The following is a 22581-nucleotide window of genomic DNA, read 5'->3' on the forward strand; positions in this document are numbered from 1 at the left end:
ATTTAATTTTTCAACTACTCATATTTAGGGGTATAGTTTTATTGTTAGTGTCTATTCATTGTTATGATGTGGTTCCTAGCTTACCCTTCAATTTTTAGAATTATGACGTCCTTCTCGATTCTATGATATATGCTCTTCTTGAAAGAATTCTGAGTTTTAGGGGATATGTGGAAGCTATAAGGGAAATTTAGCGGCAGGTTCACTCCATTTCCTCCATCTTGTTCTCAAGGCTAGCTCAGTTTTTCAATTAGCTAGCTTTACTATTTCCTAGAGTTATGGAATAAATGTAGGCCGAGACCGATGCTTTTATCTCCATCTATTTCTAGCGAAGTCACAATTGCCGGTCTTCCATTGGGTTCTGATGGAGGTGAAAGTATGTTTGATGTGCATTAGATGCTATGATTAGCAGATTTAAGCAAATTCATGAAGTGATTTTAATGCTGAAGGGGTCCATGTGCTGCGTTAGACTAGAAGGAGGGTGCACACAACTCATCCACATATGTTAATCGAGGAATTTGTAATGATTTCCGCAATTTTTTCTTCCGGCAAGTTCTTATTCCCTTTTGCTAAGGTGGTGACGTCGAACTTGCCATATATCTCACATGTATTCAATAGATTCGATATGGCGGTGCCATGCCTGGAAAAAGAAAGGCAAAAATGGGGGGAGAGAGAGAGAATGTTTAGGAGAGAGAGTGTGCAGCGACATGGGCGACGTTGCTGGCGTGTCGTCACAAGCAAGGCTTATAAGGCCCTCCTCTCCTCTAAGCCTGCGGGAGGGTCCACGGCCCTTAGTGGCAAAGATGGGCTGGCGCCTGGCGGCACCGCCCGTATCACTGCAAACCTCACCACTAGGCAAAGGCAAATATTAGTTTCTTCCTTTTTTTGGTCTTTTTTTCTGAATGAAAAAAAAAAAAAAAACGAAACTTGACCTTTGTTTTTCTTCAATTTTTAATTTTTCTTGGGACATGGCACCCCATGTTAAATCGTGAAGGATTATCTACAAGAAGAATCGATACAGTGCCTGAGTAGCACGAAAGAGAAAGGGACTGGCCATTCAAACAAAGACTAATTTGACTCCCATCGAGAGTGGGATCGCCTTCACGAGCCCGGATGCGTAATCCTTTGCTGCTTTGCTGCTCTTAGCTTTTGGATGTCCCGAGGGCGTTCCCAACAAGGATAGTATGCGGGGATTGACAGACGAGTCACTTCAGCAACGCTCTCGAGCTAGTACTGGAAAAGCATGACCGGGAAGTATCTCACCCGCAAGTCGAAGCTGACTATTTCTACGACCTCCAAACATAAGCGAGTGTATCGAATGGAGATAAGAGACGTCCAGCACTTCAATTTAATCAAGGTGCCAGGTAGGGGTGTCGCCAACTCATATTTTATCTCAATGGGTTGCATATGGATCATAGGTTTCTAAGACCCCCCTAAAATTGAATCAAAAAAATGAGACTGATTTATATGGATAAAAAATGAGTCAGAACCTATGACCCATTCTAACTCATTTTCGGCTCACGTAACACATTAAGTAGCTCACTTAATAGAAGTGCATGTAAAACGTCTAACCCATTTTTCTCCTCATTGTGCATGCACTAATTATAGTCTTGACTTTTGGGGTCTAAAAGAACCAAATCTGAGAAGCAGTACTTATTTATGGGTCTTCTCCATACCACTAGTCTGATAAATTGGTTTGCCTTACTAGATCTTAATAATTAGGGAAGGAAGTACCAGTCACATATTAAGCCGCAGATCTCTTAATAATTAGGGAAGGAAGCACCAGTCACATATTAGGCCGTAGATCTCTCATGTTTAACCTAACTCTGAGGTTTTTTTTTTTTTTTTTTTTTTTTTTTTTTTTGGGGGTGGAGGATGTGGTTTACATGAGGCTCTTAATGAAATTATATCGAGGGAACTGTTTTGTTTTGTTTTGTTTTGTTTTGTTTTTTTGTTTTGTTTTTTTCGAGTGGATTCTTTTCCACACAAGGTTGGTCCTGCTCAGCATGAGGGAAATGGCATCACCAGAACAGCCGACCATCTTGAACTACCTCCATCATAATATAGTAAATACGGGTACAAACCCTATGTAAGATCCCTTTGTTTTGCTACATATTGAGCAAGCTTACAATGCTAGAGACGAATAATATCTGCTTATTTTTTAATTATGCATCATTTTCACATCTGCTCTATGGTAAAAAACTGGCTCTCGCTTGATTTTCCCGGTTGTACCATGTCTAGAGCTTTGGGATTCCCCTCATGTTTTCTTACGCAATTCTGTAGCTATTCATCTAAAGACAGTGTTAAATTGATGTTGATTCGACATTTTCCACAGTTAGGGTAGTAACTGTAATTGCTCATCTTGACTGTTTTACTCATATCAATTAAAATAATTTCCAATTTGTCATTGAGCCACAAGAAAAACATTTCTCTACAAAGGCCACTTGAGAATTTATTAAATGATGATGCGACGACATGCTCGGCCAAATGATTAATAAAGGTTACCAACTAACCTTCTCGGTGGTTTGTTTATGATATCATGTTTAACATAACTTATAATAGAAAGACCAACTGAATCATGTTTCCAAACTATCTGCTGTAGTAACGCAATGTCACTGCACACAAATCTCGAAATGTGAAGTTTATACTAGATGTTAGGGATAATTACCAAAAAAGTCATAAACTTATTGTAATTGTGCCAATTCAGTCCTAAACTTCTTTTTTTTTGGCCAATTTAGTCCTAAACCTTTTACTTTTGTTCCAGTTCAGTCCATCCGGCCAAAATTGGTCGGCTAGTGCTTGACGTGGCAGCCGGCGGTGTCGGCGAGCTTTTTTAATAATATTTTATTTTAAAAAAAAAATTATTAATTTTTCCCTCCTCCATCCTCCTTCCTTGGGCTCCGGCGACCGGCCAGCCTGGCCGGTCGTCGGACTAAGGCGATCCGGTAGGGCGAGGAGGCCTCGCGCGACGCGACGGCGAGCCCCCTTCGCGAGTCGCGTCGGCGAGCCCCTCGCCGTCGCGCGAGGGCTTGCCTCACCCCGCCGTCATTGGGCGCGAGCTTGCCTCACGGTCGCAGGGCGAGGCGAGCCCTCGCCGAGATCGGCAAGGGGGCTCGCCGTTGCGTCTGGCGAGGGCTCGCCTTGCCCAGCAACCGCGAGTCGAGCCCTCGCCAGATCCGGCGAGGGGGCTCGCCATCGCCTCCCGGCGAGGGCTCGCCTCGCCCGACGATCCGCGAGGCGAGCTCGCGCAGACGACGACGGCGAGCCCCCTCGCTAGATCCGGCGAGGGCTCGACTCGCGGTTGCTGGGTGAGGCGAGCCCTCGCCAGATCCGGCGAGGGGGGCTCGCCGTCGCGTCTGGTGAGGCCTCCTCGCCAGATTCGACGGGGGCTCGCCCCGCCGGATCGCCTCAGTCCGGCGACCGGCTAGCCTGGCCGGTCGCCGGAGCCTAAGGAAGGAGGAAGAGAGAGGAGAGAGAAAAAAAAAAAAAAGGAAAAAGGAAAAAAAATATTATTAAAAAAATCATGCCGACGCCGACCGGCTGCCACGTCGGCGCCGGCCCGCCAATTTTGGCCGGATGGACTGAACTGGAACAAAAGTAAAAAGTTTAGGACTAAATTGGCCAAAAAAAAAGTTTAGGACTGAATTGGCACAATTACAATAGGTTTAGGACTTTTTTGGTATTTCTCCCCTAGATGTTATGTTTCATCTCTTTTGGAGATTGAGTTCTTTTGATAAGTTTGGACTCTTCCTTGTTCAAATTGAAGGATGCTAGTTATTCTTGGTATCTACACACAATATCCTTGTTTCAACACGATTTTGGTGATTAAGAAAGTAATTCTTTCTAATTGTTCACTTAAGAGGACCTGAGTAAACTCTTGGTCATGCGGATTTTAAAGTTGACAACTAGTCAGTCACATATTGACTTTGGAAAAGGACAGTTACCATTTGGAGGTAATAGCACACTTACGAAATTGGCAACAAAGAGAGAGCTAATATTGTACCCCATAATACAATAATGTATGTCTAGATCTTTGGCTCATGCGCAAGGGATAATCTAGAACAGTTTCATCAAGAGATTTTTTTACTTAATGATTTGACGAATCATCGCTTAATATTTATTCATAACATAGCATACAAAAAAAGTACCAAAGAAGTCCTAAACCTATAAGATTAGTATTAATTTAATACTAAACCTTTTAATTTGACCAATTTAATCTTAAATCTTTTCACAATAGTACTAATGTAGTCCATGCAGTCCATTTAGGCCGGAAATCACTGACGTAAATGCTGACCATCTTATCGGCACTAACGTAGAACTTTTTAATAATTTTTACTATTTATTTTGAATTTTCTTCTTTTTTCTTTCTTTTTTCCTTTTTGGTTTTTATTTTTGCTAGTGGCTGGCCGTCGACCATAGGCGAGGGTTAGCCTCGCCGGATCATGCCTGGACAAGCGGCGGTGAGGCCCGCCCCGCTAGATCGAGTGAGGGCGAGGCCAAGCAAGCCTTGCCATGTGAGAGCAGACCAAGAGGAGGGGGTTGTCCGAAGGAGAGAGAGAGAGAGAGAGAGAGAGAGAGAGAGAGAGAGAGAGAGAGAGAGAGAGGAGATTGAGGGATAGCATAGTTGGAGAGAAGGGAGGAGAGGGCCAAGACGAGGGTAGTGTTTGGGGCGAAGCGTAGAGAGAGGGCAATCCTGGACTCACGGAATAGGTGGAGCAACTGCTTGGAGACCAGAGGCACCCAAGAAGACGACATTGATTGGGATGACAACAACAGACAAATGAAGATTTCTTGGAGAAGCTCAACACAAAAAAACATTATCCATGTTTCCGAAACTCTCGATTCTCACCTCTCTCTGTTTCTCCATCGTTTCTTCTTTTTCTTCTTCTTCAGTTGGGTTTGTCGTGCTTTGTCTGCAGGATGGTTTTCGAGCAAAGAATTTTTGAGGCTGCAAGAATCCTTGCTAGATCTGGGAAGGGTGCCTAGCCAGCACTAACCCTCGCCCACCATGGTTTGTGACCCCGGCCACCCACAAAAAGAAAAGGGTAAAAAATAAGAAGAAAACATTCAAAAAAACATTATAAATTATAAAGAAATATGTACATTTCAACATCAACTTTGCCATGTAGAATTGCTAACATCCACGTTAGCAATTTTCAGTTTAGATTAAACGAATGATTGATTTGGTACCAATGTGAAAGTATTTAGGACTAAATTGACCTAATTAAAATGTTTAGGATTAAATTTGTATTAATGTCATAGGTTTAGAAATTTTTTGATATTTTTCCCCATAGAAAGTAAGCAAGGTATCAACGTCTGTGAAGATGCTCGCTGGATAGATCAATTATTCAACCAGAAGGAAAATTGTGTTCGTGTCCGTGGTTTCCAGAAGCGGATTTTCACAACAAAAAGGGGAAAAAACAACATTTTAACCGATTATTATATTACTATTAAAAAAATGAATATGTGCAATTAAAACGTCATCGGATGCGTCATATAACCTCCTAGCATAGCCTTAAACAAGCAGTTTAAATAATCAAATATTAATGCTTTTGATGATTATTTTGACACGAAGTGTAGAAGAAATAAATCGAAGAAAAGTTATATACATGTATTTATAGTATAATGTATGGACAAAGGAAGGTAATAATGAAAATTACAGTATCAATTGTAATCACAAATTGATTCAATCAATAACCCCAAATTCTAGATTGTATCTTTGATATCAAGGCATATCTTCAACATATTTATCTTTCAGGCTCATAAAAGAAGTTTTTTATTTCTATTTTTGTTGTCACATTTTAGGAGGTCCCTAGTCACGAGTTGCCAAAGAGCAAATACTGAGGATTCTTATCAGTCAACGATATTAATGCAATGTCTTAACTGTTTTTTGTTACTCGTGTTGTTATCTGTGCTTTTGATCCAAAGATTTTCTAAATGAAGATCCCAAGCAAAATCGAAACTTATAACTGAATTGTTCTATATCCATCCACACATACACACACACACACACACACACACACACACACACACACACACACACATATATAAATAACTTCAATGAGGATCAATTGAAAAGAGCCAGCTTTGATTTATAAGCTGATTAGCAGGATCTATCAATGAACTTTGTTGTATTATATGGAAATTCTATTTTAATCTCCACAATTATAGCTAATGATATCTATTAACTTGAGAAAAACTATAGTAATGGATAATAACGACCATGGTTTTGCTAAAAAGAATTTATACGAAAACATTTTTTAAAATTTCCAATGTCTACAGTTCCAATTCCACATGTTGAGAGATGGAAGATGATTATGTAGCAAGCAAAAACATTTTTTTTCCCATTTGATAGAACAACATTATTGATGAGACCTATGAATTCATCAAGTGGTTCTATTATGGGAAGAGATGACAGTGTTATTCATAGATCTAGCACAAGTATGAGACAGTGATTCTAATATTAAAGTTGACAATGAATAAGTAAACGTCCCTGTGTTTTTGAGAATTCCAATATTGCATCTTTAGTCTTTGCATGTGTTGATTAACCACGAAACAAGTGAGTTTCTAATCAAGGCATGTCAGTCCATCGCTAATTGAAAAATTACAATACTACTTTCTTTCACATCATCCAAGAAAAAGAAGCACCTACTCCTTATTTTCTTTGTATTTTTGCCAAAAGCGATATTATACAATTCAAAATAATCTTTCTTTGTTACCAATTTCATCTTTCGTAAAAAATGAAGAATCTTATACAATGAAGTAGAACATCTTTTTCCTTTTTGTCTTCACAATTTAACAAGGTGAGACTAACAAAATATTGGCCTTGAAAATAAAATAGAATGCTAGACGCACTTGAAAGGATTTTGATACAGTTTAGGGTACAAAAGATTCAAAACGATCCTCTTTTATGCTACTAAAACTGATTCTTAGAGACTAGTGTCACGGTCACGAGGTTCCTGCAACTAAAGGCTTGTGCATTTTCGAGGAAGACTTGAGATTGCTAGGGTTTCCCACAAAAGAGCTTCCAGAACATTCTAAGGGAGGGTGATACGGTAATTGCAGCGAGGTCTAGAACTCTCTTGCCATTAGTGTCACTAGTTGGTAGGTTGGGTGGTACGATCTCGTCCACCGAATGAAATCTCGATCAATGGTTGTAATCTGAGAGCCTCAAGTATAAAAAGGGTGCCCTTGTCCTCATTTTATCTATTCAACCATTCAGTAATAAAAGGCTCATTTTTCTCTTTATCTCTTTTACAGCTTCACTCTGTGAAAGATATCCATAAATAATTTCGACACCATGTTTTGACACCTTAATTACAACAATCGCAATTTTTGCATGATACCAAACCTTCATCGAAGCTCTGAGCTAAGATTGAAGGCATCACCACATTTGAATCTAGCTTTGTGGTGGACGGCTTTGGTGTGGTGCCCCAATCCATCATTCGTGAATTTCTTCCCGCAGTCGGAGTAAGTGCATGTCTCCGTGGTCTTCGGCATAATTGAGGAGAAAAGAATCACGGAGACATGCACTTACTTCGGGAGTGAGGCGGATTCGGTCGGGGAAATGGGTTGCAAGAATTCAAAACAAGGTGTTATGTCAAACCTTCGGCACCTACAACACGGCTGAGGAGGTAGCGCTCGCCTACGACGAGGCGGCGAGAAAGTTGTGGGAAAAGGAGGCCATCACTAACTTCCTCACCGATTCGCCGCCTCGACGTTACCGAGAGAATTATTTGATTTCCGATACTCGGAATTATTTGCCAATATGGATGAACTCTCGTATACGAACGTAAAAGATTATTTTGCCAGCGTTGAGGAGGTGGTGGAGTCGATCCAATGAAAAAAGTCGGCCATGTCTTTTTTTTTTTTTTTCAGTAAAAGGGCAACTTAATGAATGTGATATCCAAACATTGTTGGAAAGTTGATCGCTTAATATGGAAAAGTGCAAATGGTCCATTTCATTGTCTGTTTTTTTTCCCCCTAGTCTTTCCATTGAATAAGTTGTCTCGATTTCCATATTGAAATACAATAGGATATTAATGAACTAAGTGATGTGATTTGGTATGTTTTACAAGTGGTTGGGAAAATAATACGCCGAAAATATAAAGATGAAGTCAGCCCTAAGATGGATGGCTAAAAAAACACAACTCAAACCGTTTGAGAAAAGGTTTAGGACTTGAATGATTAAAAAAAAAGACTGAATTAATATAATTACAATAAGTTAAGGATATTTTTGGTAATTTTTCTTGAAAAACTCGAACCATTTGGAAAGGGTAAAGGTAGAGAGGATGGAAATTCATATGCTTACAGGATGGATTAATGAGATGGAGAAAATGTACGTGGTGGAGGGAGAAACTATGTAAAATAGCAATAAGAAGAACTGGAGAGATGTTACTTCGTGCATTCTCCAAAAAAGTCGCGGTAATTTACATTCGGGAAGTCCTCCGTCTACAACCCCGTGAGGGGCGATCCAAGCACAACTTTGGTTGACAAAGCATGCAGCAGAGATTCGTAAAAGCTGTACGATGGCATGGTCATACTACGGCATTCGTAGTTTCATGTTATGTCGTTTGGGTCATAAATACTAGCATGTTGGGCTTGCAAATATCAACGTTTGGGGCCTTGCAGCAGCAACCATGGTAAATTCCCCCAACCAATCTGGCGTGCAGTCTAATGAAGCCAATGAACAAAAGCACAATTATGCAAAGGGCAATTTGGGAGCAACATTTCTCAAATCATTCTAGCAATGTCAACTTTGACACAAAAGTCAGTCGACTGCTAGCTTTGTAGATAAATTTATATCTTCTACTGTCTAATGACATAGAATTTTGAATATTTGATTGAGGGGCGCTTGAAACATATGGCCTTCTCCTAGTATTGCGCTGTAAAATATTCATGAATAGGTATAATTGTCCCAAGTCCTAAACTTATATGGTAAAAAAATCAATTCAGTCATAAACTTTTCAACTTAGTCAATATATTTCTAAGCTTTTTTTTTTTATTGGTTACAAAAACGAATAAAAGAAAAATGATTTTCATCGTCCATGAAATGTTTTGTACATAAATTGTTGTCGATAATGAGAACATCCTTCAATATAATCATAAGGGATCATTTTTAGAAGAAATCATTCATTTTCCGCAAAACAAACAGAGATTATATTAGGTAAATTGAAAAGTTTATGACTAAATTGACAACGGTAAAATATAATTTAGGACTTTCTGGTTAATGAGAACATGGGTGACGAGTTGCATTAGTTAACATTGAGCCGTATTTAATTTTTTTTTAAATCAGCCTTTTTATTTACTGCTTGCGCACCCTCTCACGATGGCCTGCGCCAAGCTAGAAGATGTAGGGATAATACAAATTTGGATGCATTTTGAGGCTCTAATTAATTATTACACATAATATATTCAAAAATACGTCTATGGCATATTTATTTATTTTCTGCTTTTTACACGTTGTTAAGTCCTTTAAAGTTTAAATCAGTTCTATGATATAGCCGTAAGTTGGGCAAAATGGATATTTCCACCTCTGGGTTGTAGCACATGGAGGAGCGGTTTCACCGCTAATGGTCCCTATTAGAGAGAAACGTCAGGTTCAAATGAAAGCTGTAGTGCAGTGAGATCCTCGGTCAAATGGACATGGACCGTCCATAGGGTGGATATTCGATCAAATTGTACATGGGTCGCCTCCTTAAATGGGCAGTCAAGTTGCAAAAATAAAGAAATAAATCAGTAAAAGAAAATGACATAAAGATTGAAACAAAGGCTTTTGACAAGCGAAATCCTCACTCAGATAAACGTGAACCAAGCATGTTATAGACAAATATTCCATCAAGCTGCATATGGATCACCTCCTTAGGCACAATCGAGTTGCAAGGATAAAGGAAATAAAATGGTTTAAAAAAAATAAAATAAAAAAATTTATCAAGTTTATTTTTTACCATTTGAGAAAAGAAAAAATCTTTTGAATTTTTTGTTTCACATAAAACAACTTTCACGAAAACATTTTCCGGATTTTCCAGTATTTATTTCACGAAAAATGAACTAGTTGTAGAAAACATTTTTCATAAGTGGAGTCTTCTAAAATAGGGAAAAATGTTTTTCACTATTCAAGTTGAGAAAAATATCTTCCTCACTCACCTTCTCTTATCTCACATTCATGTTAACCTTCTTATTTTCCTTTTCTTCTTCTTTTGTCTTCCATTTAAAAACAAAAATTTAATTACTTTTATTTTTCTTTTTATTTGTCTTCTCTCTCTCTCTCTCTCTCTCTCTTTTTTTTTTTTTTTTTGTACTTCTATCTTGGCCAATCATTGACCACGATGACGACTAGCAATCGACGAGATGCGAGCCTTGAACTCACTAGCCATGGGCGAGCTCGAGGCTCACTTGATTGTCGACAAGCGAGGTGAGCGATGAGCTCGAGCTTGTCGAAATCTAGCGAGCCTCGAGCTCGCCGGCCATTGCCATAGCTAGCAAGCGACCAAAGAAGAAGATAAACATAAAGAAAAAGAAAAAGAAAAATAATTTAAAAACCAAAATTTAAAAAATGAATAATTAAAATATCAAGTTTGCAAAATAAAATTATAAAAATTATTGAAAAAGGTTCATAAAGGAAAATAATTTTTTTATTGAAAAATGGGAAATATTTTCCACTTTATTTTCAAATTTTAGCATAACACTGAAAAATAATTATATTTTTCTGAAAATTGGTTTTTTTGGAAATATTTTCGAGAAACATTTCATTTTTCACGAAACAAATAGAGCCTAGTGGCTTCAATTATAACTAAGGCATCTATCTATTGTCTAGAATAACTTAATCGCATCTATGTCATGTAATTATTAATAGCCACCATCATTTCCACTTTCCTTGGAACGAATATAAAATTTGAACTTCCTATCTTCAGCAACAAATGGTGCTAGGACTAATATTGTTCGGAAAATAAAGCACAATTGATGTGCAGTGCATATTATGCACAATCCGGAAGATTAGTAGATGACTAGAATTTGAAAAAACCTAAGTTGAGAGAGAGAGAGAGAGAGAGAGAGAGAGAGTTGGGATAAGGGATTTTTCTTGTTGTAAGTTATAAGGTTATTTTTGTGGATGAAGATGAGATGAATTCTAAGCCTTTGATTTTAAGGTACTGATGAATAATAATCATGTGAAGATGTTTCTATCATTTTGAATGTTTGGGTTATAAGGTTATTTTTGTGGATGAAGATGAGCTGAATTCTAAGCCTTTGATTTTAAGGTACAAATGAATAATAATCATGTGAAGATGTTTCTATAATTGTGAAAATATTCTCTAATTTTTGTATTAGTTAGCAGATTTCAAGGTACTGACGTGTCTTTAGTATTAATTTAATTTTATATATTAATATGCAAAAAATTGTGATAGCTAATCTTGTTTTTCGCTTAATCTCTATTTAATAAGCGTATTTGGTTGGAGTATAGTCATCTACCATGATCATAAAAATTTGTAAAAGCTAATATGTTGTCTGCTGCACTTTCTTGTCCTTTTCTGGCGCAACAATTTATTCTTTACTGTGTTTCCAGCTAGGCGCTTTCCGCGCGCTTCTGTTGTTATGACATCATTCCCTCCGACCCAACTTTCTGACAAAAAACAGACAAAAGAAACGCCAATTTCATGGGTTACGTATTGCAGCAAAGAAAAAGTGGCAAAAACATGGAGGCGTCGTGAAGCTCCGAGGCCGAGTAAATGAATTTGACAAATATTCCTCCCCAATCTGACCATGCCATTAATAATGTTTTCACGTGTCGCAAGCATGTCAATCGGACTTAGACATGTCAAAATGAGCCATAAGTTCATTTATTAACTCATATAAATTCATTATATTGAGCGAGTCATTAATGGATTTAAACATAAAATTTTGGCTCTTGGTTATCTGGGTTTAGTTTTGGGTCGACTGTGAGCTTCGGAGACCATTTTTCAGATCTGGGTTTAGCTTTGGCGCAGGGGTTCTACGATGGAGACGGTGCGGGAAGATGTCTAAGAAAGATGCAAGAAGAAGAGGGACACAGCCCTAATCTGGTGGAAATGGTGACGCAATGGCCATTGGGGTGGGGAAAAGGCTCAGATTTTTGGATCTAGGATTTCAACAAGGAGGAACTATCACCATGAATTTTTTTTTTTTCAAAACATAATACAAATGTTAAGTGGGCTATATATGGGTCATAAATGAATTTACAAATTATTCAAACTGAATTTATTTTTATAACTTTTTCTTCATTCTATCTCTCACTCTCTCACTTGCTCAATACTATCATTTCAGATTGAGTTTGAGTGTTCCTATATTGGATTAAATATAAAAGTATTTTAGTAATATTGATTAAGTCAAGTATAAATTACTAGATTTGCAAAATAAATTAATGAGTTAATGTAGCAATTTGGGTCAAATTATTCATGATCCAACCCAACCCAAACTCGACCCCACCACCATCCACCCATTTGAGAGATTTAGCCACGACCTGGCCATGGCCGAAGACATTACCAAGCGTTGACTAAACATACAATTGTCTGTGGATGAACCCATGTTAATTACTGCATGTCGATTGTTGTCATAGAGAAAGTTAGAAGAATCAGGGGAGACCGATCCCATTTGTTCAACCTTCGCCCGAATTCCTCACTTAAAAATTCGGGTTAGTAGAATAAGGCACATGAGCTAAATCCTTTGCTACTTACAGGTCTCTCTTATTCGTGTATTTATCTGATACATTTTTGTCGTAGAGACCTTGCTCGAAACCGACTGACCGGGCTGACATAGCGGAAGGATGCACTCCAACGTCTAATTGGCCATCTTCAGTTATTCATTCAGCTAAAGCACTGTCAAATGAATTCATTTGTGCTCGTCGCGACAGAATGGACATTAGTACTTGGCCGGGAGTTTCTGGATTTAGAATCATTTTTTTCAGCATTTAGTTCAGAGAAAGCAGAATTTATTTGCAATTTTCTCCTTCTCAAGCATATTTCAAGGACCCTCACCAGGCTTATGACCAATTTCAATACGGAATATTATCTTGGTGCATACTGAATCTCACTAAGGGCGTGTTTATTTTACGGAAAACTCAATGATAAGAAAAATGATTTTTAGGAAAATATTTTTCAGAAATACGGTTAGCTTTCCTTTGTTTGGTGATATATAATTGAAAACATTTTTTGATATTTGGATCTTATTGAAAAATGATTTTAATCTCATGACTTTATTTAAAGCAAAATAAATTTTATTTTTAATAATTTCTTATTTTATTTATTTTTAAAAATATAATTTTTAGTTATTTTTTATTTTATTTTTTTTCTTTTCTTTCCTTTTCTTTTTCCCCTTCCTCTACCGCATCTGGTTGATGACTACCATAGGCTCGCTTAGATTGGCCGAGTCTCGAGCTTGCTAGCCCGCATTGTGGTCGATCGCCGAGCTAGCGAGTCATCACCAAGGCACATGGCCGGCGGAGGAAGGAGAAATGAAAACAAAGAAAAGAGAATAGAAGATAAAAGAAGATAAAATAATATCGATTTTAAATTAATTGAAAATTTGTTTTTTTTTTTAAATTATTTTTACAAGAATAAACATTTTATTAACTAAGGACCCTAAGACTAGGAAAACATTTTAGAAAACATTTTCTAGTTCTTTCAAAGAGAAAATCACTTTCCTAAATTTAAGTTTTAGTAGAAAAGATCATTATCTAGGCAAACATTTTTTATTGACTCATTTTCCTAAGCGAATCAAAGAGAGAAAAATGTTTTTAGAATTTTTTTTTAAAAGAATTTTAGAGGCTATGCAGACAATAATTTTAGGATCTTATCCTTATATTCCGGACCTTCTATGTGGAAACCGCACATATTGAGGAAAGAAATGCAATATTATTCTCTTTTTTGTTGATGCAACATGCTAATGATTTCCCTATAATATCAGTCCGTGTTTTTTTGGGAATATATTTCGACCCCCATTAATTCAAAATTTCTGTTTGTTTCACGCTAAAATACAGGAAATTGCTCTTCTTCTTTTTTTTTCTTTTTGTATGTGTGTCCGTTGGTGTATTATGGTTCCCGCCATTTCAAAGAAGCCATTACGGACCGAAGGGAGGCCATTGCTAACGCAAGGTGTCTTGAGTGTGCCACCTTCGCACACGCTCTAGGGGACCAGTTCTTGTCCTCGATACCACAATGCAAGGATGGCTGTTGTAGTCATTGGTGAAACCATTTGTGACACGGTGGAAAAGTACGTATTATTAAAATTAGTAATTGACATTAACTTTCTCAATTAGCTCATTGAAATTCTCAAAAAAAAAAAAAAAAATGTACGTTGAGAGAACGTAACAAAGAATGATTGGTGTTCCCTCTGGTATGTTTTACTTTGGTACATTTTACTTTACGTTATAAAAGTTTCATTGTCAACGGCCTCATTGACCTACTCAGGGGTACGTTTGAGGATGGAAGAATTTCCTGAGAAACGTTTTCCAATTTTCACCCATTTGCACGGCGGAAAACATCTAGTCAAGGGAAAAGATGTCCGATTAACTGATAACTTGTCTGCACTGCTACTTGGAGAACAATATATCCTATAGCAGAGAGTATAGCATTACCACCTATAGGGTCTGATCACAGCCCTATTCTAGTCACACTTAACCCGCAACGGAAGAAACGGGCACAGAGATTCAAATACGAAGCATTCTGGGCTGAGGAAGAAGAATGTACACAAGTAGTCAAGGAAGTTTGGGCTGATCCCGGTAGCCAACAACTAACAGTGGTGGAAAAATTACAAATTACAGCAAACAAGTTGATGAAGTGGAGCAAAAACCGTTTCGCAAATGCTAAAATGAGACTTGCATGGCTAACAAATGAACTTCAAACTTTGCTGAATAGAACGGTCAAACTACAAGAAAGTGCAGCAGCAAAGAAAATTACACAAGAAATAGAACAACTGTGGAGACAAGAGGAGATGTATTGGGGCATGCGATCCAGAATTAGATGGCTCAAATGGGGTGATCGAAATTCCAAATTCTTTCATGCTACAAGAATGAGAGAAGGATCAAAAAAGAATATCCATGTTGAAGAATGAAGAAGAAGTATGGGTAAGAGAGGAGCAACATCTAAAGGAAATGACCGGGAAATACTTCCAAAACTTATATCAATCAGTAGGCTCCAGAGATTTTCAGCCTATACTACAGAATATTCCTGCCTTGGTGGATGAGAATATGAATCACGGGTTAGTGGCAGATGTCAGTATGGAGGAAATAACTACTGCAATGCAACAATTAGGAGCAACTAAAGCTCCTGGACCAGATGGGCTTCATGGACCATTCTTTCGAAGACACTGGGCAGATTTATGTCAAGATATCCTCAAAGAAACACAGAACTTTTTCAACACATGATACTTAAACCCAGAAATGAACAAAACCCATATAACCCTTATCCCAAAGATCCCAAACCCTGAAAAACTTGAGCAGTACAGACCAATCAGCCTTTGCAACTTCATATATAAAATTATTTCCAAAGTGATGACAAATAGGCTTAAACCACCGCTACCTAGCCTGATTGCTGAAGAACAAAGCGCTTTTGTGGGGGTAGGCAAATCCAAGATAACATATTGATTGTGCAGGAAGTTCTACAGTGAGAACAAGGGAGAATAAACGAAAGTTTCAAGCTGTTCTAAAGTTAGACATGCAAAAGGCCTATGACAGGATCGAATGGGATTTCCTCAGGGCAAGCTTAATCAAAATGGGTTTCTGTGAGCAGTGGGTCCAGTGGGTCATGTAGTGTGTTTCAACAGTTGCTTTCAGCATAAATTTCAATGGGGAATCTCTGCCCTACTTCAAGCCTACACGCGGGATTAGACAAGGTGATCCACTCTCGCCCTATTTATTCATTTTGGTGGCAAATGTGCTTTCACACATGATGAAACAGGCAATAGCTGATGGCACATTAAGGGGAATCAAGTTAAATAGCAGCTGCCCTACTCTATCACATTTATTATTCGCAGATGATTCTATCTTTTTCCTAAATGGAACAATATTGGAGTGTCAAAACCTAGCCACTATCATACATCAATATTGTTTTGCATCTGGTCAAGTTGTAAACCGCAACAAATCAGGCATATATTTCAAAGAAACCTGCCCGAATAACTTGAGGAGAAATATGGCTTCGAACTACGTGTGACAGAAATTGAAAAACTGGGAAGTATTTAGGAATGCCGTCGGATTGGGGGCTTCAAAGAAGGATATGTTTGGATGGATTCTTGCCAAGGTTCATATGAAATTGCAAAGCTGGAAGGAGAATTTATTGACGAAAGCGGGAAAGGAAATCTTAATCAAATCAGTTATACAAGCCATTCCTCAGTATGCCATGTCTATCTTCAAAATCCCTATTTCGATTTGCAAAGCTATAGAGACGAAAGTGGCGAATTTCTGGTGGAGAAACAGTACCAGGAATGCTGGGATACATTGGAAAAAATGGGAAGATCTGAAAATCAGGAAGGATGAAGGGGGTCTTGGCTTCAAGGATCTAATAGCTTTTAATAAGGCTATGTTGGGAAAGCAAGCATGGAGAATTTCTCAGCATCCTCAGTCCTTACTAAGCAAAGTAATGAAAGGGTTGTACTATCCACAGAGTGAGTTTTGGAAGGCTGGCAAAGGATCAAGATCCTCATGGGGATGGCAGAGTATATTGATGGGAAGAGACTCTATTTCTCCGAACATAATGTTCTCCGTTGGGAATGGTAATGCAATATCGACTAGAGAGGACAAATGGCTCAAAAGCGGAAAGATTGGTGGCTCGGCTATGGATGGGGAACCAAGGCAGGTGGCTGGTCTCATAGATCCAGAGACTGGAAATTGGAACGAACATTTGATAAAAACATTGTTTGACGACCAAAAAGTCCAAGACATATTAGCAACACCAATCGGAATGCCTAATGAAGAGGATAGACTGGTATGGGAGAAGACCAAATCGGGGATATACACAGTTCAAAGCGGATACTATGCCAATAGAGACAATCCACCAAACAAAAAAGCACAAGTAGGCACTCCATCATATCAAACAGCCATAGCAACTTCTTTGCATCAGCCAAAACCAGCATTATGGAAGTTCATATGGCAATCAAATAGCCTACCCAAGATCAAACATTTTCTATGGAATGCTTGCCACAACGTAATACCCACAATGGAGAATTTATACAGGCGGAAAATAGTACCTGATCCGTTGTGCCCTCGTTGCAAACAGAAGCCAAACAAATCGAGCACACCGCTGCTATGCTCCTGGGACGACAAGGATTTGGAAAGCCGCCCCTTTGCACATCAAAGTGTCCCAAATAGGGTTAACCAAGTTCGACGACTGGCTGTACATGGTAAAAAAAAAAAACCAAACCAGTGCAAAAAAGTTCGACCTTATCACGGTTACCCTCTGGAGCATTTGGAAAGACCGCATCGGTTCATATATGGCCATCGCCCTCGCACCCACAAAGCAAACGATTTTTAAAGCCGAGGCTCTACACGAGAGCTTCTCCACTTGGAACAACAAAAAGAAAGGAGAGCAACACAAAGCGACACCATACCTCAAAGATGGAAGCCCCCATCCCCGAATCGCTGAAAATTAACATCGACGCCTCATTTCTCCCAAGCGGCGATGCCGAACCAGTAATCAAGAGGATACGGGGAGGACGCGAGAACAGAGGAGCCATAGCCTGCTTGTGCCGCGACTCCAGCGGACGGGTTGTTGATGGATTTGCGAAACCAGTGGCTGCGTCCACGGCAGAACAGGCGGAGGCCATCGCCCTTCTCGAAACCCTAAATTTCCTCTCTAACCGAACTCACCTTTCATTGGAAGTGGTATCCACTGTCTCCCCCTCGTGCACGGTTGCAACACTCTCGAAGACTTCGGTTGGGAAGCAAAGTCTGCAGTGAGCCGGGCAGAACAAAAATGAAGCTATTTCGGGCCATTTCCCGGCCCATTGCAAAAGGGAATCAAACCGGCCAGCGGATTGGGGCGAAAAGCTTGCAGAACAATACTCTTCCACCAAATTGGCTTCGTAATACCCCACCGCCATATTTGATTTACTATGTGCTGATGCTTTTAATGTATTTTCTCCACATATGACTTAGTTATTTTAATGAAATCGTTACTTATGACCAAAAAAAAAAAAAAAAAACTGATAACTTGTCGCAGCTGGCACCGAGCATGGTGTCCTCTTTCCTCATCCATAGTCTCAACCGGTCTCAAATTTGCGGCCAAGAAAAAAACCTGCATCAAATTCATATCTCACTCGTCTTCTTTTGAACAAATCTTCTCTAATCTCTCTCCATCGACGGATTCATAAACTTTTTTGAGATCTCCTATCAATGTCAAAAATCTGATTTTGCATATTCATTTCATGTGGTCGCACAGTGAACAATAATTAGCAGTTTTATTTGAGATTGAAGTTTGTAATTTGGTTCTATTTTTTACAATTACAATGGTGAGAGAAAATCGTACCTAATACCCTTGAGTTAATTTCTTATTGGCTTTAGTTACGTTAGACAAAATTGATATGCATTTTTTTGTGTTGTATTTTGAATTCATATATAATGGACTTATATCTGTATCCCCAGGTACAATGATAGAGGGAAAATACTATCTCAAAAAGAAAAAAGAAGTGATTATTAGTCAGACTAAGGCTAAAGGTTGACTTGATATGATCCCCCAAGCCTACCCTTGACATAAAAGTTTGGATTGCAATTTTTGGGTCAGGTTTAGGCCAAAATAGAGGTGGTCAAACTTCCTTGTGTGTGCAAGGCTCGCTTATCTAGCTCGATTAGGGGTGAGCGTATTGGACCGATTGAAATGGGTGCTGCCCAGACTAGATCGGATTGACCTATTTGGTCCAGTTCCATAAAAATGGAATCGATGATTTTCAGTCCAATTCCCGCTTATGGGGAAAACTAAATTGGACCAAACCGACTTTTTTTTTTTTAAATTTAATTTTTTAAATTTCTTTAAAATAATAATAAATTCTAAATTAGTAACAACTCTAGTATTTTTAAATTTTTAAAATTTTTACCAGTTTTGTTGTACTAGACCATCCAGTCCTAAAAATTGAGAACTAGTCATCCTAGTTTGGTTCCCAATTCTTAAGTGGGACTAGACAGGATTGAAAATCGATCACTCCTAGCTTTGATAACCGCCGATTTGTTGGTTACTTTATTACGTTCATTTTCCTCCGCAACTAGCTAATCAGGAAAAAAAAAAGGAAATTCGTCACATCTAATATTAATCCATTAAAATTTTGATGCAATGTCAGCGGACTCGGCAATTTGACTTTTCGTGAACAACATGGTAAGAAAAAAAGATATTACTGGTGATCCAATCGAAAGCCCAGCCCAGGTCAATATTCATTATCCATCGAGCCCGCCGGCCCAAATGCGAGATATTCCCTGGCACTGTTCCTCATCTGCAATTCCCTCGACGATCCCTTCCCAGTATAATGGCGGCATATGCAGGCGATTGCTGCATCCGGAGCTCCTTCTTCGAACGACCCATTTTATATGGATTGACCTTCACTGAACTCCTTTCCTCGGTGGAGTCCGGATCTTAGGTTGGCTTTTGCTTCTCTGCTCCTGAGTTTACTCATTCCACTTTCTTTCTTTTTACTTTTTATTTGCCCTTTTTGTGGTCATGGCTTTTTTTTTCTTTCTAGTCCTTTGTTGCTCCTGTATTCGTTGGTTATATTCCCGAATCGGAACAATGCTTAGGCTCTTTGCTTTAAACGGTACTCGTATCCGTTCGCTGTCAGGGGTGCTTTCCTCTCCCTCTCGGCTTTGCGTCTTATGAGTTTGACGTTATATCCCGCTTGGTTTCGCTCAACAAGATAGTGGTTCTTTGGTATTTTCACGAGAAATTTCTGCTAATTGCAGTCGAAGGGCCGGATGGGGAAGAGGGAAGTGGAATTTCCTATGAGTAAAATTTCGAGAGGGCCGGAATTAACAATCTCCATTGTTGTGTTTGTTCGTTTATGTAGGGTAGTGGTGGAATTGAAGGGCAAAATATAGCAGAATTAAGCATGAGTATACTCATGGATATTGTGGATGAGGAATGGATGAGAGACACTCTGCCTAATGATGGTATCTTGCTTTCCTCTCCCTTCACTTTCCTGAATTTTGCTTTCACTTGGCATCGACTTGGCAAATGAATAAGTACTGCCGTGTTGTTAAGGATTCAACGCCTGAATTTGTCTCCACATGATTGCGTTGCCGTTGCAGATCTTCCCCTATAGCCGATGTTGTTTGTTCGAAATGAAGATGTTGAAGATTCGATTATGTATTTCGTTTAACGGTCTCTTGTTTGCACTGATCTTTGCAAAATGGATCATGTATTCTTGTCCTCTGATACTTGATCTGATAGTAAGTCTTCAATATGTTATTAACAATCCTTATAAATGCCCCATGCTGGCTATCCAATGAAGAGGCCAACCAACATCGAAAACGAATTACTACACTCTAGTTTTAATTTAGTTAGTTCTTGGAGCTTCTTTCATCCTTTTGCTTGTACATTGAATGCGCCCATTGTCAGTAATGTTGTTTATAGTGATGCATATAGTTTGGTCCATTAAAGGGAATAAGCTTGTGGCTAGAGAATTGCTTTCTTTCTATCGAATTGACATGAATTTGTGTGAATTAATCTGACTGCGAGAACAATGCAATAAATTCCTTGAGCCTTTTTAGCCAATTGTTCGTTCTCATGAGGATCACAATTCTAACAATTATAAAGAATTCTCTAGTGTTAAGGTGGTGCGGCTGCAGGTATTTTGATCTCTTTAGTTGGTTGAAGCAGGGACAAATGAACATGTACATGGTTTGTGGGATTTGTTTGATGGTAACTCTGCTAAAGCATAGATAGAAGAACATGTAGAAGCAGTTGCTTTCTACGTTTTTCCTAAACATTCTCTCATGTCTGGTTTTTGATAGATAAGCTTATGATGCTCGTTTATGGTATTGGCATATTTAATGCTTTCACCAGTGTCATGCTTTTTCTGAAAAAATGGATGCTGGCACTAGACATAGCTCCTTGCTGTAAATTCCTATGAGTTGACTTGTTAGTGATTGATTGACCATTTGCTGCATTATCCAGATCAGGAGACTCGACAAGCTTATGAAGATTCTTGGCATGATCTTGCTTTAAACACCCAGTGAAGTATGCCAAGAGGCGGGTTGATCCTTGAAACGTTGTTTGGGTGCTGGATTTTCGTTATCTTAACAACACAACTATCTCTTCATTTTCAACATGTACACGCTAGTGTTATGACAGAGTACTCGAGTGGCGGGGCGGCTGAGGATAAGGTCTACCCAAGAGTGGAGGAGTAAGGGTTTAGAATCCCAATAAGAAAGGAAGGTCTTTGTCGGGTTGTGAGTCTGGCAAGCCACCAGCTTGTTCTACACCGTCTTATGTGTTGGAGGCTAGTACTTAAATCCATTCATTTGCCTCGTAACACCCCGGAAGAATGATTTGCTCACACATATGCCCATGAGATGGAAACGGCACTTGAATTTACAGCTGAAAGCTTGCTATGCTCGTGCCGGTGTGATGAGCAGCAGAATCATCAGTTTGCACTGGAAGTCTTGGATTCAAAAGGTGAATTGACACCTAGACAATGGCGATGGCGGCACAGAAGTTGTTAATGTATTCGTGACCAACCCTTGTGCAATTTTCCTACCGATGATGCAAAACCAGTTGCAATTTAAGCATTTAACCACCTCAATTATAGAAATTATTTGTCGAATATTTGTTACTCATGCGTACATTACAGCCCTACGTAAATTTTTATTTATTTATTATTTTTTGCGATAGAATAACAATTGCAAATGCATACGGAGCACTACTAACTCGTACATTAACCCTTTTTACAGTCATAAATGCTAAATGAAAACTATACTAAACATCCTCAAGTTTGTTTCTAAGTAAAGCAATGTGATCAGCCTTAGTTATGTTGGACCAACTCGATATGCTTTTTTTCCCCCTTGTATTTTACATTTTAATATTTTAGTGACTACTATTTTGTACCCAAGCACGAAGGAAGATAGGGAAAATATTATCTCCCGAGTGAGTGATCATTGCGCAGGGCAGGGCCAAAGCTCAAACTCCGCCCATGACAAAAAAGTACATACATGACAAACTCAGCTCAAAATGGGCAATTCCAACTTCCTCCAGTAATGACATTGTCCTACCCCGTTCATTTGCTTTATGGGGTTAGATGGCTACCTGCCCATCGATCACCTTTTTGTCTTATTTTCATCTTTAAAAACTATGTAGGTTGGGTTGACAAATTGAATTTCACATTTACTTGTAATCTATTTATATAAAATTTGGTCACTCACTTTTTAGTCTACACATCCATTATTCACTTGATGAGTTGTCAATTTCTCTCTTCATTTTTTCATAAGTTTGTTGCAACTTCAATAGACTTACTAATTCAACTTTTGACAAACAATATTAAGAAAGAAAATTTCAAATAAAAGTCTAAAGTGGATCCATTTTCTTGAAAAATAACTTAAAGTGAAGTTATCTTAAATAAGAGTTTCAAGTTACCAATAAA

The 22581-nt window shown here is 38.7% G+C and overlaps 1 long non-coding RNA gene across 1 annotated transcript; it reads left to right on the forward strand.

Moving 5' to 3' along the window:
* Nucleotides 1–19447: 19447 nt before the first annotated feature.
* LOC104430707 lies at nucleotides 19448–21817 on the forward strand. Its single transcript, XR_001983453.2, has 3 exons — nucleotides 19448–19587; nucleotides 20011–20113; nucleotides 21120–21817. It is a non-coding gene; the product is annotated as an uncharacterized LOC104430707 (long non-coding RNA).
* The last annotated feature ends 764 nt before the right edge of the window (nucleotides 21818–22581 follow it).

The sequence above is a fragment of the Eucalyptus grandis genome, chromosome 8 (genome assembly GCF_016545825.1).
Source record: "Eucalyptus grandis isolate ANBG69807.140 chromosome 8, ASM1654582v1, whole genome shotgun sequence".
In the NCBI taxonomy this organism is placed as follows: domain Eukaryota; kingdom Viridiplantae; phylum Streptophyta; class Magnoliopsida; order Myrtales; family Myrtaceae; genus Eucalyptus; species Eucalyptus grandis.